At 45.7% G+C, this 9,441-nt stretch overlaps 1 non-coding gene across 1 annotated transcript; it reads right to left on the minus strand.

Moving 5' to 3' along the window:
• Positions 1–1,594: 1,594 nt before the first annotated feature.
• On the minus strand, positions 1,595–1,676 carry trnal-uaa (transfer RNA leucine (anticodon UAA)). Its single transcript has one exon. It is a non-coding gene; the product is annotated as a tRNA-Leu (tRNA).
• Positions 1,677–9,441: the final 7,765 nt, after the last annotated feature.

Consider the following 9,441-nt stretch of genomic DNA (forward strand, 5'->3'; position numbering starts at 1 on the left):
TCAGTACGTTTGTCTGGAAGTTTGGTGTTTCGAGCCAGCCCTTCGTACCGAGCTTCAATTATTCCAGTTCAAGCATTGAGACCAACCATGTCCCGACACTGCAACCACGAGAACTCACCCGAGTCTGCAGCTGGATGTGGACCCAATCTCTCCAAGGTCCCGCTGCCAACTGAAAGCGGCTACTGCAGCTTCAATAAGCGGCTTCTTGCTCAGCTCTGGGACACAGCACATGGAAAATCCTTCCCCAGGAACGGCTCTTCCCGTGTGAAAGGGACAACCATTCCACTTTAAATTGGACACGGCTTCAGAGGATTGTTCCTGTTCTTGGAACGTTTCATAAACAAAACTCCTGTCTCGCAAATAAGAAGTGGGAAAAGTTGTTGGCAGGAAGAATAGAGAAAGTGTTGACTGTGAGGACTCTGTCTCGTCAGCAGGTGGGATTCCTTACACTCCAAACAGGAATGATTGGGTTTCCTTAGGGAATTTCCCAATTGATTGGGAAATTGATTGGGAAATCAATTGATTGATTGATTTCCCAAGCGACATAAAGATGAGGATAAAAATATGCAAATATTTATATTGAGTCTTAAATCCAGAGACAAGTGCTAAATAGATAATAATGTTCTGAAGGAATAATAGCTGAGAAATGGAAAGTGTGAATGATGACATTTGTGATTGGGAGGAATGAACTGGATCCTTGTAAATTGCAATGCCGGGTGAAATATGCTCAGTATGAAATGACACACTCATCAATCGTGAGGCAGGCCAAGCTACTTTAGTCGGTAGAGCATGAGATGCTTAATCTCAGGGCCGGAGGTTCCAGCCTCACGCTGCGCCCTTTCCCTCCTTTAAAGAAATCCAGCTCTCAGCTCCCCTTGCAGTATTGTAACCCAGTGTAGGGGTTGGTTTGGACACGTCGATCCGACTGTGTTTGATCACACCTCGGTTTCTGAGTGAAAGCTGTCTCCACTTGCCCATAAGATGGAATCCCATCTGCTGACGAGACAGAGTCCTCACAGTCAACACTTTCTCTATTCTTCCTGCCAACAACTTTTCCCACTTCTTATTTGCGAGACAGGAGTTTTGTTTATGAAACGTTCCAAGAACAGGAACAATCCTCTGAAGCCGTGTCCAATATAAAGTGGAATGGTTGTCCCTTTCACACGGGAAGAGCCGTTCCTGGGGAAGGATTTTCCAGGTGCTATGTCCCAGGGCTGAGCAGGAAGCCGCTGAATGAAGCTGCAGTAGTCGCTTTCTGTTGGCAGCGGGGCCTTGGAGAGATTGGGGCCACATCCAGCTGCAGACTCGGGTGGGTTCTCGTGTCGGGACATGGTTGGTCTCAATGCTTGAACTGAAATACTTGAGGGTCAGTGCTAACGGCGGGCTCGAACCAGCAAACTTCCAGCCAAATGCACTGACTATTTGAGATATGCAGATATCCGAAAGCAGAGGGGTTGAGGAGGGCCCGACAGCAAGGACTCACACTGTTTTCAGACTCTGTCGGAATGAGTTGACCTGAGCAGCGGCAAACACAACAACGAAAACACAGAGTTGTGGCTCTGTTCAACTGCCTGTAGCATAACAACCGCGATCTTGGTAGCGGTGGGATTCGAACCCACGACTCGATAGAGACTGGAGCTTAAATCCAGCGCCTTAGACCACTCGGCCACACTAGCACAGAGGCGCAGTGTGCCAAAATCTCATTACTAGCGTTTCAGCATCGATTCACTTCAGGCACGAACAGCTCACGCATTCAGTAACGAACGTGGTGCAATTTCGAAAATATTTGAAAGGGTTTCCAAGGTTTGCACTGTTTGGACAATAGCACGAAGCTGAATAGACTTCGACAGTTTTCCCTGGAGCTTCAGGGCTGAGGAATGGCCTTACAGAATTTTATAAAGACATGAGGAAGACGGACAGGGAAAAGAGTCAGGGAGTAATTTTTCACAAGGCACATGAGTTCAAAGCGAGATAACATTGGTTTAATGTGAGAACAGTAATATTTAAAGGGGATGTGAGGGACACTTGTTTTGAACACAGACATTTCCGTGTGTACAGAATGAATTGTCATATTTAGTGTCAGAGACTGGTGCGCTCACAACATTTCAAAGGCAGCTGAAAGGGTTCGGAGAGATAAGGGACAATTTTTTGCAAATATTGGTTAGATTAATTTCGGTTATCTGTTTAGCAGTGGCAAGTTAGATAGCAGGGTCTGTTTCCGTGCTTGGCAACTCTGAGACGCTCCAGAAGCTGACACCAGTTTGAATAGACCATTTGCTAAACAAAACGCGTGCTGATTGTTACTCAGCGTGTTGGGCTATTTTTCCTGGAGGGTGGAGTTTGGCCTGAAGAAAAATACCACACAAATTGTGTTACCCCCTCAGCACTCCAGCGAATCCAAAAACTGACAGCTCTTAGCGTGGAACAGAAGCAAAACAGAAAAGGCGGACCCATTGCCAGACACACTGGCATGCTGACTTTGAGGGAGTGCGAGTCGTCTATGTCATGTACTGCTCACACAAATGGCAGCGAGACAATTCCAAACCGTGCTTCCAAACAGACTGGAGCTTTAATGCATTGTCAAGTCCCAGAAAGTGCTCAAGTAACATCCAACAAAACAGAACAACAATGAACCATGAGAAGTGAAGATGACCAATTCCATTCTTGATTCAATTGGGTCAACAATGCGCTGGTCCCTCCATGTGATGGAGAGGACCAACCCCAACCTCCCTGACCAGGACAGGAATGAAGGAAACCAGAGAGTGATAACAACGTTTCACACCGTGATTGTCCACCGTTTCACCACAGCAACACAAACCGGCGAGCAGATTCAGTGTAGGATCTGGTTTCACATCATCAATGAAATATCAATCCCCACTCACTTTCAGGGAAAACGGTGCCCACCGTAAATTGTCTGGAATATGAATCCCCAGCGCAGTCTGTTTGGTCCCCGGGTTATACTGCTGTACAGACTTTCATATGGACAAAGTACTTTTCAAAGGGAGTGTTTGTGGCTGTCCATACGACAATGGCAGCTGTTACCCTCACTCTCACTGCCGTTCCTGGCCGTGTACGGGTTGGCATCCTCACCTTGGTCCTGGGGGTTCAGGGTACAATACTCTGCTGGAGAATACCGGAGTGTTTTGGAGCAGAAAGATGTGGAGTCCGTGTGCCTCCTGGAGTTGGTGTTGGAATGTTTGGCGGAGCTGGGAAGATGGTTTGCAGCATTTTCCTCACATTTCTGGGTGCCATCCTCAGGGCTGCAGAGTCTGTTGTGAAGCGCTGCTGTCCTGGGGCAGTTGGAATTGATTTGGTTTCATTCCCGCTGCTTCCGGTTTTTGGGGTTACAGACTGGGTCCAGAAGAATCTGTTTATTGATGGAATCCGCGGATGAGTGCCCTGCTTCTAGAAATTCTCTGTCTGCCTTCTGTTTGCCCTGTCCTATTACTATTGTGCTGTTCTCACCAAACCTTGCCGTCTGGACGGATTGCTACTCGGGACAGCTGGTCCGTGACAATTCGGGACTGTCACACAATTTCTTTGCCGAGAATGGATATCCCCATGATTTCATTCCCAGATATCTGGCACACGAAATTCATAACGAGGAAATGCCACCAGACAATTTGAAAAGGATACTCCCCGTTATTAAAATAAATTGCTGGGAACTGACAGTCAGACTCCTCTGAACACACTGGGTTACAACAGACACACAAACCGACAGCCTCACTCAGACAAAACTCCCCAGAACACAACACCCAATACCCATCATGTACAAACCTGGTTGTGTAGATTCCACGCAGCGACTGCATGAAACACTATATCGGAGAAACAGGCCGACAACTAGCGAGCTGCATTCATAAAGTTCAACTAACCCATAAACTCCACGGACGGCTGTTCCTTGGAGCTATCCACAGGGAACTGAGTGTCTCGGATACCGGGACTTGGAACTTGGATCACATGACCGTCTGTGACACTGGTTACTTCCGGGTGTGACGTCACTCCTCATGGAACACATGTGACTCTCGATTGCTCATTGAGAAATCCATCCACCATAGCAGCGCAGAGAAATATTTCTGTTGTGTTTCTGGTGCTGATCCTGACATGTCCTCTAGTGCTGAGCTTATTCTGTGTTACCTGATGGTTCGGTGTGTGTTTCCATGATCGGATTGTGGTCAGTCATCTGCGGTTTAGCTGCAATAACGTGCGTTGGAAACCCAGGTCCGCCAGTCTCTATTTTGTTTTTCTCAAATTATGCAGAATTGCAGCACAGTAAAGTGTCAATTAATATTGTGAGATGACATACAGAGTCGTGTAAAATGCCGAGGATAGTTATGCATTTTAATGTTTTAATGCTAGAGTAATTGTCAGTTTTACTGAGCAAATCAGCATATTTATCAGAATATTATATTAGCCGAGAAATGTCAACTTTCTGAATGTCAACCGACCTTTCCGGGTGTAATGCTGATTCCGTTGCCTTGAGCTGGTGAAACGCTGATCTTCAATTGTTCTTTTTTATTCCCCTTTCTGTCAGCGAGCACCCAGTTAAATGGAGAGTTTCTATTTTCAGGCTCTCCCTCAATATGCATCTCTACTCGTTTATCATTTCCTCTGTGTATCCACCTCACTCTCTTCCACATTCTCCCACTCTCTGTCTATCAATATCCCTTATTTTCCATTTCTGCTCTTTGAAAACTCTAACATTCGGAGATAGTTTGAGAGTAGACCTACGAAACACAATTGCCAAAAGTGTTTGGTGCATTACCAAGAAGGAAAGGTGTCTGGGTGGGTTACTCTCTGGAGTGACAGTGTTGGGCCGAAGGGCCTGTCTCCATGCGATAGGGAATCTAACCACCCTGTTCGAAACTCATTCGTGGCGTAGGACGCCATTCAATGGGATAGGAATTAGTGTCCATCCCTATTTAATCAAGAGATTGAGATGTTGAGTTACTTTACAGAACCCTGGAAGATCTCAAGGTACAGCCATGATACTGTTAGGGAGGGTGTTCCAGTATCTAGACCCAAAAGCACTGTCGGAGCAGCGAGATATTTCCAACTCAGAAAGGCGAGGTCCGAGATGGGTGATTTGTGGTTACAGTTCTCTCGTGTATCTGTTGCTATTGTCCTTCTAGGCAGATGCAAACAATCACTGGGTTGGTCTGGGTCTGTGTTCTGTGAGGAAGCAGGAGTTAGTTTTCAATAAGATAATTCACAAGAAGAGAAATAAATCTTCATTTCCTGACTGGGAATTGTATCCCGGTCTGGGCATTACAAACTCAGACTCCGAACCAGTGACCCTACTGAAGCTGACAGTAACACTTGTGACCTGATCTGTCCAGACTCTGTGTATGATCTTCACGTCATCATCTTCTTCAGCAGCAATGTTTCTCTCTCTAAGTTTCCAAACAATTCATATTGCTGCCCTGGTTTCAATGTGAAGAAAGTGGAGCTGTGCTAACCTGATTTACTGCAGAAAGGTACAGAACAGTTTGATACTAACAGCGGCTCGTTTTGAGGCGTTGATCTGCGGTGATGGGGTGGCCCCAATAAATCCTTCGTTCAAATCGTCTGATTCCAAATTCCATGTTGGAAATGGCCAGAGGTTTCTCGCTGAATTTGTTCAGGATCTTTACTGGAAGTGACACTAAATCCAACTATGAAAGTACATTTCAGTGGAGTGCATCATAAGAAAGCGCAGTGACTGTGAATAAAATGCTGGAGACGTCCAGCAGAAGAACAGGCGACACAGAAGCAGGTACCTGAGGACAAATGCATTTGCTTTGCCATTGAAAGGCCCTGTTACACAAAGTGGATTATCTTTGCTGGTTGATCACCTTATGAATGTTGTTTCCCAGATCTCCATGTTTACATCACATATGGAAAGGTGTCCAGCGTGTGTGTGTGCATCCGGCTAGTGAAGCAAAAGATCAAACATCTGACTTTGAATCAGACGATAGTAGGTTTACATCCTACATGTCTCGGGGGTAATGTGTTAGTTCAGCCAATTACATGTTGTCAGTTGCTATTTCCTTCGGTTCTTTCGAGCTGCAGGGATTGGATCAGTGTGTATTCAAATGGAATGTTGCTTTTGGGTCCATTACAGCTCAATGTCAGACAGGTGTATGGCTGGTCCTGTTTTGTCAGGTTCTGAGGATCTGAATGGTTTGGATCAGTGTGGTTTCGAATTTAAAACTTGCATTTCGGTCTATTGTCCATTTTAAATTCCAGTTCAGCTCAACATCTCTCATTGCCTGTCAAACTGGCGAGTGTTCCACCTAAAGCTGCCTTTGTCAGAGAAGCTGTTGTGTGGAGCAGAGAGAGGAAGTGAAGCACAAGGAGCTGGTATGATCCTGATACATCTGTTCCTCCCGGGATATGTTTCTGTGTGTCTCCCTCGGTGGGTAAAAATGAGGTTCAGGTCCTCAAGGTGGTTCCAACACAGTGTGACCATGTCAGACCTCAGTCCCATTGTCGTGTCGTTTAAATTCACAGTGAGAATCGCATTGATATTTGCTCTTGAAACATCAGGACACATAACATTTTGAGCCCAAACTAGAAACTAGGACTGGAATACATGGATGTCCGATGAGTTACAATGTACGATGGGCCGAACGGTCTCTTCCCACTCTGTGAAAGCTCGAAGGCAAGGAGGACCTCATCTGCAGCAAGACTGATCTGAAATGAAAAGGCAAAAGTGTTTTCATTCTGAATAAATGTAAGGGCGCCTTCTGCCTTCCCTTGTAGTCTAGTAACCAGCATTTGGCGATCTCACCGCCGTGACACTGGTTCTATTCCCGGTCAAGGAATGCGTGCTTTGTTCTGCACACACATCGTGGGAAGAATATTTCTAACCACTTTTCCAAAGCTGGCAGGACATCGGTTTTGTGCCAACCGTTTTAAGGTTTAACAGAAAACCAAGAGATGCAGATGTTGGAAATCTGAACCAAAAACAAGAATTGACGTGCAAACTGAATAGTCCTGGCAACATCTGTGGGGAGAAACAGAGACAATGATTCACAACGACAGACCCAGATTAGTTCTTCATTTCTAGACCACAATTCCGGGATAGTGGTCAGTTTTATCGCTCGAATTAGGATAGTTATCAAAATCTATTTGTTTTTTTGCAAGTTAGCAGCCATGTCGACCCGAGATCTGATTCTTTCAGGGTCTCCCTCAAGATGAGTCTCTAATTTTCTGTCTTTATATCTGTGTATCTACCTCACCCTTTATCATATTCTTTGACCCTTTATTTGCCAATATCCCTCATTTCCCATTCCTACTCTATGAAAAGCCTGACGTTCAGGGATAGTTTGAGAATGGAGCTGCTGAGAGGTTTTCTGGAACCTGGCAGGAATCTGTAAAATTTGGCTCACATTCTACGGATAATACGTCTGCCACTTGGATGTGATACAAGGGGCATTTCTTCCTCAAAATATTGTAACGCTTTCGAAATTAAAGTTGCATTCCTTATCCAGTCGAAAAAAAACTACAACAAAGGAGAACATGGAATGAGGGTGATCCACTCGTGGTTTCTGTGCCATAACCACAACATCCCACGGCCTTTCTGCAGTGTCTCCTGCCTCACCTCGTTATTCCCACCAAACTTGGAATGAAGGAGGGTGAATAAAAGTGGAGGAGAAGAAGGAGTGCTTTTGGAACAGTGGCAAGAAACTCCAGGTTGGTGTATTGGTTCGGAAGGACAACATACACTGCTGGAACTAAACCAGGAAAAAGGAGTGGGTTTGCCAAACCATAACAGGCTCGAACTCAAACAGGATGCTGAGTCCCTTCATCAGTAACACGACACTTAATAAAAGGTGAACCTACGGGCCTTCAATACAACAAGCGGGCGCAGCTGTGATTGGACCCTATGGTCAGCTGCTTCCCAAGGAGGGGTTTGAAATAACTAAGGGACGGCCATATGTGCAGTTCCTTAACCACATGACCACAGTAACTCGGAAATACATTTCTGTATCAATATTACTCAGTGTGATTTACAATCAAACCCTGCTTTGCAAAACCAGACATTTCACGATTGAACATTATTCAATGCAATGGCACATAAATGGGCAATCTTCTCTTACATTGGCTTCAAACAGATTTTTTTCATTTGTTTAACCTGACAGGACAAATGGGAGGTTGTTCATTCTCTTGGGATGTATTGACGGCTTTAATACACACAGTGGTAATCTCACACGACGAGGAACAGTGTCATTGCCATGAATTGCCCAGGAATGGCGTGTGAGCCAATGTAAACAGTTTGCAGTAAAGGCTGACCCATTAGCAGCGACACTGAGCCTTGCACCACCAGATCCAGACTCATTTCCTGCCTCATGCCTCCCGGTCCTCATTGTCATTCACGTAAATTTCACTTCCCTGCTCCACTTCTCAACTTACTACCTATCTCCTGCAGGTGTCCAATTGGAACCTACCACTGTTAGAAACGTATTCCTGGGATAAAGATATCACTCAATGGAATAGGACTCGCTGTCCATCCCTAAATCCCCCAGAGATGGAGGAGATGAGTTGCTTTTGTAAACCATTGAACTCCTTCACACGGAGGTACAGCCATTATGCTGCAAGCGCGGGATTTCCTGGATTTACACCCAGAGACACTGAAGGAACACCAACATATTCCCAACTCAGGAAGGTGAGATGATTGGAGGGAGATTTGAAGGGGTCACTATCGTATCTGTCCGCAGTCATTGTCCTTCTACATGGTTCAAGCAATCACTGGGCTGATTCTGGAGGGATCCCGGTCTGTCTTCGGTGTCGAACGGGGAATGGGTTTTCATTCAGACAATTCACATGAAGAGAATTAAACCTTCATTCTCTGAATGGGAACTGTATCCATGTCTGGACCATACAAACTTTGACTCCTCAGCACGGGCCCATGGTAATGCTGACAGTATCCAAAGCGACCTGAATTGTACACACCCTTGTGCCTGTCCATCCCTTCATAACCACCTTCGGCAACAAAGTTTCTCTCTTCAATTTTGCAAACGCTTCATATTGTCGCCTTGGTTTCACAGTAAAGAAAGTGGAGCTGTGGGAATCTGATGTTGGTCAGTCGGTGTAATGCAGGAATGTACAGAACAGGTTGTCGCGGGCAGAGACCCGTTTTGAGGCGTGAGGTTGCAGTGAAGGGGTTCCACCAATAAAAGGCGCTGTTCATCTCGTCTGATTCTCCATCCCGGGATTCAAATCAACAGAGGTTTCTCGCTGGACTGGTTCAGGATCTTGACTGGAAGAGACCATGACGCAAGGTATGAAAAGATATTTCACTGGAGTGAATCAAAAAATCGCGGAGTGACTGAATAAAATGATGGCAACTTCCAGCAGAGGCGCAGGTGACCCTGAAGCAGGTACCTGAGGGCAAATATGTTTCCTTGGGCATTGAAAGACATTGCTTCACGGAGTGGGACATCCGATGGGAAACAGTGA

Source organism: Chiloscyllium punctatum, unplaced genomic scaffold (assembly GCF_047496795.1).
Source record: "Chiloscyllium punctatum isolate Juve2018m unplaced genomic scaffold, sChiPun1.3 scaffold_79, whole genome shotgun sequence".
NCBI lineage: Eukaryota > Metazoa > Chordata > Chondrichthyes > Orectolobiformes > Hemiscylliidae > Chiloscyllium > Chiloscyllium punctatum.